General features: G+C 40.5%; 2 pseudogenes; one reads left to right on the plus strand and one right to left on the minus strand.

Moving 5' to 3' along the window:
• The first annotated feature begins 884 nt into the window (after positions 1–884).
• LOC119366990 lies at positions 885–1980 on the plus strand (annotated as a pseudogene).
• Positions 1981–3004: 1024 nt separating this feature from the next.
• LOC119366991 lies at positions 3005–3873 on the minus strand (annotated as a pseudogene).
• Positions 3874–10257: the final 6384 nt, after the last annotated feature.

Below are 10257 nucleotides of genomic sequence, written 5' to 3' on the forward strand. Positions count from 1 at the left end.
TTCAACAAAGTTCAATTTTTTTCCTCGGTATGTAGATTTCTCGTGAGGTGGCGAGAAACACGGATACCGGGCGCAGTATCCGAATATTTTGCCCGGTATACAAAACCTTGGCTAGCGCACGCCTGTAGTTCTGGAATGTCAGTTGGGGGTTCGATAAAACTGCATTCTCTGTTCCATTTCACAACGGCTAAAGTTTGGCATTGCCAATTAACTAACCAACGACACATTGTTTATCATATACTTCTATATGTGAAATTATTTTTTCCTTCTTTCCTGCTAGACACGAGCACAATGCAAGCTGGGATGTGAGTAAGGGGATTTCAAGGCTGAGAAATCGACCTTCCGGAACATAGACAACTCCTTGTTGAATAATATGTCAAATCATCAAGCACTTTTTTGGCAGGCAGGAAATTCACGTCCATACTAGCAAGCGGTTACCTGATACTTTTGTACAAACTGGACGCTGCGTCCACGGTCCTCTTCAGAAAATGTATTCCCAAGAACACGCTATTCTGTATTTCAATAATAAATCTCTCAAAGCAGGGGTCACTATCAGATCTGCACTCCTAAAATAAACAAGAAGGGGTCACTATCAGATGTACGCCAAGCGATTTTTATATAACTTTTATTCCTTCCGATGTGCGCGTATAATTTTTATTCCATCTAGCCGGCTGCCATAATCCACGGCAACACACAAGCCCTTTTCTACAAACACCTTTCATACAAGCACCGTATCTTACAGTCTCTCCTATTTTAACACATAGATGGCACTGTACACACCACCAAGTAACATCCAACAAACCACACTAATTTACAGAGACTTGCCATCCTAAGTTGCTTCTACCTCTGAAGCATTGTCATTGTAGTTCGGTGCCTAACCGAAGATGGCCATCCACAAGGCTTTTCTTCTTGCCATCCTCGGTTGCCTCTGCCTCTGTGGTACTGTAATTGCAGCTCGTGAGCTGAACGATGACTTGTCGATGGTGGCGAAGCATGAGAACTGGATTGCTCAGTATAGTCTTGTGTACAAGGACACCACTGAGAAGGCGCATTGGTTTGAGGTTCTCAAAGCCAATGTCAAATTCATTGAAACATTCATTGCCCAGAATCATAAGTTCTGGCTCGGCGTCAACCAGTACACTGATATCAGCAATGATGAGTTCAGGGCTACCAAAACAAACAAGGGGTTCAAAGCAAACCCCATGGGAGTTCTTTCTACAAGATTCTGGTATGAGAATTTGAGTTTTGATGCTCTACCAACAACGATGGATTGGAGGGCCAAGGGGGGTTTCAACCCTATCAAGGATCAAGGCCAGTGTGGTAAGTACACAAAAATGTGTTGCATATGTGGTATTATTGTATAGGACAATACTATAGCAACGCGATTATTTCTAAACCATTGTTGGGCATTTTCTGTTGTTGCCGCGACAAAGGGCTTGTAAAACTAAAAACTGGCAAGTTACTCTCACTGTCGGAGCAAGAGTTGGTTTACTATGATGTCCATGGTGAAGATCAAGGCTGTGAGGGAGGACTCATGGATGATGCCTTCAAATTCATTATCAATAACAGAGGCCTTACCATGGAGTCCAGCTACCCTTATACTGCAACTGATGGTAAGTGCAAGGCTGGATCCAATAGCGCAGCAAGCATCACCGGCTTTGATGATGTGCTTGTCAATAACGAGGGCGCCCTATGAAGGCGGTGGCAAACCAACCAGTGGCTATAGCAGTGGACGGAGGCGGCATGACATTCCAATTCTACTACGGTGGGCTCATGACTTGGTCCTCCTGCACTAACTTGTACCATAGAATTGCAGCAAATGGATATGGAAAGGCTATTGATGGTACAAGTTATTGGTTGATGAAGAATTCATGGGGCGCAACTTGGGGTCAAGATGGGTACTTGAGAATGGAGAAGGACATTGCAGACAAAAAGGGCATGTGTGGTCTTTCCATGGAGCCTTCTTATCCCACCAAATAGGAAGATCACTAAATTACACGTAATCATACATATGCATAGTTCTCAGATAAATAAGGTCGCCATGTCCTATGTGTAGTTCATACGTATCCGTAAATTATATTAAGATGATGTATCTTATGTGCATACATTCTTATACTTTATAAATTAATACCATGGGTGATATATTACATCAAACAAATCGATTAAGAATTATGTAGATATTCTATGAAGCTTTCAAATGCCTAAATATTTGACTATGTTAATAGTAAACTTTGAAAGTTATTTTCATATATACATGGTATTCTACATTGTCTTCAAGTATTTGTGGGAATGTAATGTAATGTCTTAACAAAACTTGGAGGCATCCTACTAGTAATTGTTATCATTAGAGCATACTACATCCAATATTTCAAAGGAATCAATCAATTGCAATAAGATTATGAGAAAACTCCCGCTTCCCAAAAGAGCCTAACATAGGGTACCCTGTGCGATGAGGTGATAGACATCGACAGAGGGGACATGGTTATGTTATCTTACATATGCATATTATGATGTTCTTTGAAACCATGGATTAATCTTTCATGTGTCTTTGCATGTATCTTATTAACCAAGACATCTCTGGGTTGTTGTATTGTATACACTTTTAGTTTCAACTTTCAGTGAAAAATTAAATTTAGAGAACCCCTAGTTCTAAATATGCAGTCAAAGCAATTTTAGGATTAATGGAGAATCATCGTCTTAGCTTAATGAATAATGGGGAACTGTTTTATTGTGTGGAACACTAAGAATATCCATGGATAAAATACATTGACTATTTCTATAACAATACTTTTATAGGCTCCATACGATCTATTCAAATTGATTCTATACCATGTAAAGAATTTTTCACGTGTTTATAGTACACTAAAAATTGAACATCCTTATAAATGGTGAGAAGATAACATTCTACTTACAATGTATATATGTTATTCTCTCTAAAAGAATTGTATCATTGGAATCACCGCTTACTTTCTTAGTTCGAAGTAGGGAATGCATTGATATGACTTCATATTGCCGTATACTTTGCAGAAAGTCGGCAATATGCTTATCTGAGCTCCCTCCTTCCCGCATTGCATTCTTCGCCTTTCTCATCCACTTTGCAGCATTTCTTTTGAACTCATCCTTTCTATCTCCATCCATCACCTCTCTAATAAACCTCTCGACCTCGGTCCTCTTTAGCCACCCGTTTTCGCCCTTCCGTACTCGCACACCAATTCCCAACACACTCTCCACATACTTCGCGATGGTGGGTTGGTCCGCCCAATGTGGGATTCCCACAAGAGGAACTCCACTAACAACTGCCTCCAATGTCGAGTTCCATCCATAGTGGGTAATAAAACAACATACAAGTATATTCATGAATTTAAATCTAAAGTGTTATCATTATTTTCTAACTTTGCAAAACCTTTTTTATATTTATTTCCATAATAAGAGTAAAGTAAATGTAATTTGTGTTAACATACCGATTGCCTTGTGTGACAAAACATCAAGTTGGGTGCACCACTCAACAATTAGTCCATTGTTCACACATTTTAGTTTGACTTCTTTAGATAACTTGTGTGCCTCGTTTGATCTGACAACCTAGAGAAAAGGTTTGCCCGAATTGCATAGTCCACTGCCAAGTTCCTCCAACTGGGTTGCATCATAGTTAGAGATGGTCCCATAGGATACAAGCACAATAGAGGAAATGCTATGCTTCTCTAACCAATCCATGCATAATGCATCACCACTAAACAAGTTGAAACCATAAGACTTGTTGGATGGTAAGAGATTATCATCAAGGTAGTATGATGGCAAGGTTGGGCCTATCACCTTCTCTCTCCATGTTAACTCCATGTACTCTGCCTCCTGCTCAGTTGGCAAATTGTTATTCCATATAAAACTGATTACTCCCTCTATCCATATATACAGGGCCAAATGTATCTTTCGAGATTGCCTTTGAATATTGACAAGATTAATAGTATATCAGATGTATAATGTAAGAATTATATCAGTGAAAGCTCCTTTCATGTACGAATTTGACGGTATGCTTTGTGTAACTTGCATGTTATATATTATTACTCTAACATGTGGTCAAAATTAGCCCTGAAAAATGCATTAGGCCCTATGTAGATGGATAGAGGGAGTAGGAAGAATCAATTATGAAAATGTCCTACTGACAGGAGCGTATTTGTTCACCCCTACCCATATGAATCGCTCCACATGATCAATGCAATGTGTCGGATATAAGTAATAGCTGATTGGCAGAACACATGTATGTTTAGTGGTCATGCAAGTCCTAGCTTGTAGCACATGAGGCCACTGTGCTCCACCATATATTTCAAGCTGAATTTTCCGTTACCGATGTATGGGCTCTTCTTTTTCCAAATCTCTGTGTGAGGGTGCCCAAACTAGTCGACTACTTTACATCTACAAAAAGTACCGGCTAGCGGAACTGAAAGTAATCTAACGTCCGAAAGACATGTGTGCATTAAGAATCCATGGTTTAGGATCTAAAACAAATATTCACATGTGTAAATGGATCTTTAAGATATAAAACGGGGACCTATGTTGCAAGGCCGCCTTTGTAATAAAAAAAATACTTGGGATCTAAAATGTTAGCATAGGTGTGCAGTGAACATAGGAGACTCGCTTCCTTGGTGGGCCTTATGTTGGTCAAAAACTTTTTCTTTACTTTTATTTTGGAAAGTTCAGAGCTAAAGATAGTATCGCAAGTATGAATCTCAGAGGATAAGTGGTTTTCTAGTAAACTTTTGAGAAAAGAATACCCATGCTTGAATAATATCGGAAGAGATTAGAACGCCTCATTGGCAATGGTTAAAACTAGAGTTATTGATATCTCACAGTTCTTTTTTATTTATTTCTATTGTTCTCTTCTGTACTTTACCTTTTTGTCTACTTCTGTACATATAGAATGAATTGTTTATCACCCGTATGAAAACGATTCATCACATATTTGAAAAAAAATCATCAACTATTAAAAAGAGAAAAGAAAAACAAAATGGTTAATATAACATTTTGTTTTATATGTACAAAACATTTCTTAAAAAGTATGACCTTTTTTTATGAAATACCGTATCCTTTTTAAAAACGTATAATAAAAACTACTTTACGAAATGAACATATATACATATGGACTTTTTTATTTGTGTACATGAACATTTTTTTCCTGGCATTCACTGTAACGTGTTAAGAAAACTGTTTTTATTCTTTCCTGAATATACGATTTACTTCAATATACTTTCACATGGTTTTTTAAACTATTAAATAATGAAACAAAGGTAAAAACCCAAGGACATGTCGGTCGTGGCCTGCCGTGAGGTGTTAAGCGTGTTATAGAAAGGTGGCTAGGTTTTTCTCGTGACTAGACTCATTTCTTTGACCTAGACATTCATGGGCCTTAACCAATATGCAACTCATAAGGTCTGGCCACAGGACCAAATTTCACCCAGCCCCTAGGGCGTGATGATCTTCCTTTTTTTGCGAGTAGGGCGTGAAGATCTTTGGCCCGACTATCATTCCCTAGACGGCCATCCTTGTCTCACTGCCCCCGCCACAAGATCTCGTTGTAGCCAATGTACACAAGCACATCTTTAGATCCACTGGGGTCCTTGCTTTTGTGTTACATGCCACTGGTTTCCTCTTTACTGGCATCAATGCAAAGCATCGGCAAATTCCAGTTGATAGAAGAAACCCTACAACTTGAACATAGAGAGCAACAACAAAGGGATAGATATATTGCACCTGCCTACTTTCTGTTTACTATATTGCATTTTCCAATGACTGCCAGTCCTACAGAAACCATTTGACACATAACTACCTTTTCATGGCTTTCTATACTTTCATATCTGAAATTAATTTCCTCTATTCCTGCTAGACTATGGAAAAGGCAAGGTTGAACCACAATTAGGTCTTTCAATTGTTTGTATGTCCAAAGAGTATCTGCCCCGCTCCTAACATTAAATGGTAACTAAAATTGTACTATTCTGCACAAAACATGCGGATCGTGCATATAATATGATATACTATATGTTTAACACTCTACAAACTCAGGTCACACGAATCTATCATGCCTGGAAAAAAAATTGTGGGAGACGCTTCCAATGTATTCATCATCTGTCATGACAGTACACAGAACACCAGATGGAACAAAAATAACAAACTGATCCGTGGAAACCTAGCGATGACTACAAGCACTGGAGCGAGCTAAAGTCGTGCCTCCATCATCGCCCTTTCCTCGCAGGAGTCAGGCAAACCTTGTTGTAGTAGACAGCCAGGAAGTCATCGTGCTAAGGCCCATAGGGCCATCGCACTAGAACAACAACCCTCACTGATGAAGAGAAGCATAGATCAAAAGGATCAAACTAGTAGACACACGACCAAAGACGACGAAGAGGGGATCTAAACATATACATCGAAGAGAAGCCTCGACCAAATCCCACAAGATCCAATGGATACACATGACCAAACGCCCTTTGAGGACTCTAGACGCACCATCATTTCTCCAACCTGTTCTATTGTACAAATTGGAAGCCGTCTTCATTGTCCTTTTATTGTAATTTAAATTACTTTCTTTTGCAAAGAATCCCAATGTCAAACATTAAGGTTCACATGACTTCAGAAAAACACACATACAAAGCAAATATCATTATAATGAAAGTTTTGGAGGTGTCGAAGTCTTCTTCCCCCTAATCCACCGGAGGCGGGTCGTGAGCATAGCTCGATGACATGTCTGGGCCTTCGTCTTGGGAGAGCAAACTTTTAGGAGCTAGCATGTGCATATCCGTCCCACACATGTCACAATTCCCATTGAAAATTAAAATGTGAACTCTTAGAAAATAGGGAAACTTAATTGATTGTGCCCAGTTTCTACATAACAAATGCATAGTTCCCACAAATATTAAATCATTTTTAGGGGAGAAATTACATCGGGCCAGCAGTGCATTTCAAACAAAGTAGACAAGGGTCTGCAAAAGAGAAAAATGAGAAAATAACAGGAGATAATTTTTCTTGTCCACAATACATAGCATACATCGAGCAAGAGAGTGAAGGAAAATTTACATATTAATAAGTATATCAGATTTACATATTTATTCAGTGTAATAACTTTTAGCAAGGGCCACCAGAAAACTAAGTAATCTTGATTGGACAACCTTCACCATCCCCTACCGGTGATTGAAAAGTACTAGAGATTCATACAAATTCTGTATAATTGTGCTTGAGAGGTAAGATATTTACTATGTAGTACATAAGAATCATTTGTTTGGTGACTATGGTCATGGGAAGTAATAGTGTTCCCTTGTAAAGTAGGAAGAGAGGGACATCGAAGTGAAGAAGAGTGCACCATGATACCATATAGCAGAACTCAGTTGTAAGGATTTACATTATATTAATTAAGGAAGAAATCTCGTAACTATTCAATATTTTAAAATAGCTCAAGAAAACTAACAAGTTGTTCATGCTTTTAGCAATTGGGTGTGCAATAAGTCAGTGAAGTACGATTGCGAGGACTTATGAAATGTGTGATGCATATGGTACATGCTCACGAAATACTTGGGGATGCTTAGGCATCCCCAATCAAAATAAATTTACTTTGAAATCGGTCTACGGAACAACATGTGCATCACCCTAGTCTATGAGATGTGCAACCTAACCTCGAAGACCCTACGATCCCATGACGTAATCACCCTACAAACCAGCCACAAGCCTAGTCTTCTACATGGAAGCCAGCCTACGGTACTACTCATGTGATTTCTGTCTAGCCGAGTGTATGCTCATCATAGTTTTAATAGCCGGCCATAGCCCTGCTATAGCCTTTTCAGCCTAAATGGTCTCATGTACAAATAGCCCGCTATAGATGATTTGGAGGTCCGCCGCTATTAGCATAGCCCGCTAGTTGAAATATTGATGGTCATAAAATGCTTCTCAATCTTCTCACACATCCCCTCCTCGTCCATGCCACAGCGTAGTACCACTCTCTTGCTTTGCACTCAGAAATGTTATGCATTGATTGAACGGTGGCAGAAGTACCGATGCAATCGTTCAGTCATCCCACCTAGATGCTACTCCACTGCTAGTGCTCCATTCATTTTTTGATTCTGCTGGCCTAAGGCAAACAAAACCAATTTTTCGTAAGAACTAAACTATATGTGGTGTATCCACTACTCAAGTCCTAAGTTCCGATCACTACTTGCGCAAGCACTGAATTAGCATGGGTTTAAGAAAAAGTGGTCCAACAAGGTGTCACTTGAATTATTTCGTTTTTTTATTTTGCTAATCGTAGATGTGTTTGTATATGAGTTCTAGGGCATCCTTTAGGGACTGGTTAGGTAAAATGTGTTGGTGATTGTACACCATCGTCTACACTCCTTGGATGCAGTTCTAGATACTCCTCCACCATGACAAATGTGTGGCACACGTAAAACATGAATGCCATCTCACCCTTGTCGATTGTTAAGAGCATGGCATACTAGTGAATGATGCTTGGGACAGTCAAGATGGGCATGAAAAAAGTGCTCATCCTCCATACAGTGAGACTCACATGAACCAATAATTGTAGAGTGTTTGATCGTCCAAAAGGAGACCCACATGCAAATTATGTTGTTCATCTGAAAAATATCGTTGCAATAATTATTCCCTAATTACTATGAAAAGAGGGAAAATATTTTAGCGCGTCCGTCTCGATTCTTGGGTTAGCTACCAACAAAACCTTCTTCTTACAGGCTTGCAGCCACCAACTCTAGCAAGTGCAAGCACAATGATCCAAATCCACCATCTTCCTTGAGCTTGGCAAATCACAGAACATCAATTTTGTGATCCAACTCGTACTCCTTCGAGAGTTGGTGGCAACGAGGATGACGACATCCATCCGGAGCGGAGGATGATAGACGATTGAAGACAGAAATGGCCTATTGAATATTACATACTATGTTTTTTCATTTACACCTTTGGAGTTCTGCATATTTATTCATTTTTAGCTTTTTGGAATAAGCCTTTCAAATAATATTTGATATTACAGTTCTAAATAAGATGCATGTTTGGATATCTATTCATTTTTAGTAATTTTTAGCAAGGGAGTAAAGGCATGGAAATAAGTAATCTTGATTGGACAACCCTCATCAACCCCTACCGCCAATTGATGAGTACTGGAGTATGGACCTCTCCAATTCATACAAATTTTGTAGGCTCCTTGCTTAATGTTGTGCTCGAGGGTTTATATGCCTTTCGAATGAGAAAAGAGGTGTGATCTGTACTTTTTAGTACATAAGAATCGCAGTCAAGTCAAGTCTGGATAGAGTGGTTTGGTCATCATGATTGAGGGAGTTCCGGACTAGGGGGTGTCCGGATAGCCGAACTATCATCATCGGCCGGACTCCAAGACTATGAAGATACAAGATTGAAGACTTCGCCCCGTGTCCGGATGAGACTTTCCTTGGCGTGGAAGGCAAACTTGGCGATACGGATATGTAGATCTCCTACCTTTGTAACCGACTCTGTGTAACCCTAGCCCTCTCCGGTGTCTATATAAACTGGATGGCTGTAGTCCATAGGACAAACAATCATACCATAGGCTAACTTCTAGGGTTTAGCCTCCTTGATCTCGTGGTAGATCCACTCTTGTAACACACATCATCAATATTAATCAAGCAGGACGTAGGGTTTTACCTCCATCAAGAGGGCCCCAACCTGGGTAAAACATCGTGTCCCTTGTCTCCTGTTACCATCCGCCTAGACGCACAGTTCGGGACCCCCTACCCGAGATCCGCCGGTTTTGACACCGACATTGGTGCTTTCATTGAGAGTTCCTCTGTGTCGTCACCGATAGGCTCGATGGCTTCTTCAATCATCATCAACGACGCAGTCCAGGGTGAGATCTTCCTCCCCGGACAAATATTCGTATTCGGCGGCTTTGCATTGCGGGCCAATTCGCTTGGCCAACTGGAGCAGATCGAAAGCTACGCCCCTGGACGTCAGGTCAGGTTTGGTAGTTTGAACTTCACGGCTGACATCCGCGGGGACTTGATCCTCGATGAATTCGAGCCACAGCCGAGCGTGCTGCACTGTCGCGACGAGCATGATTTAGCTCTGCAGCCGAACAGTACCCTGGAGGCCGCACTCGAAACCGCTCCGATCTTCAATTCGGAGCCAGCTATGCAGACCGAGGACGGATGCCTAGACACCGCCTCGGAGGCTGCAACCTCTACGACGATAGAGCCGAACACTGACTTTGTCCCTCATAAAGCTCGTGACTCCGAGGTG

This window comes from Triticum dicoccoides, chromosome 2B (genome assembly GCF_002162155.2).
Source record: "Triticum dicoccoides isolate Atlit2015 ecotype Zavitan chromosome 2B, WEW_v2.0, whole genome shotgun sequence".
Lineage (NCBI taxonomy): Eukaryota > Viridiplantae > Streptophyta > Magnoliopsida > Poales > Poaceae > Triticum > Triticum dicoccoides.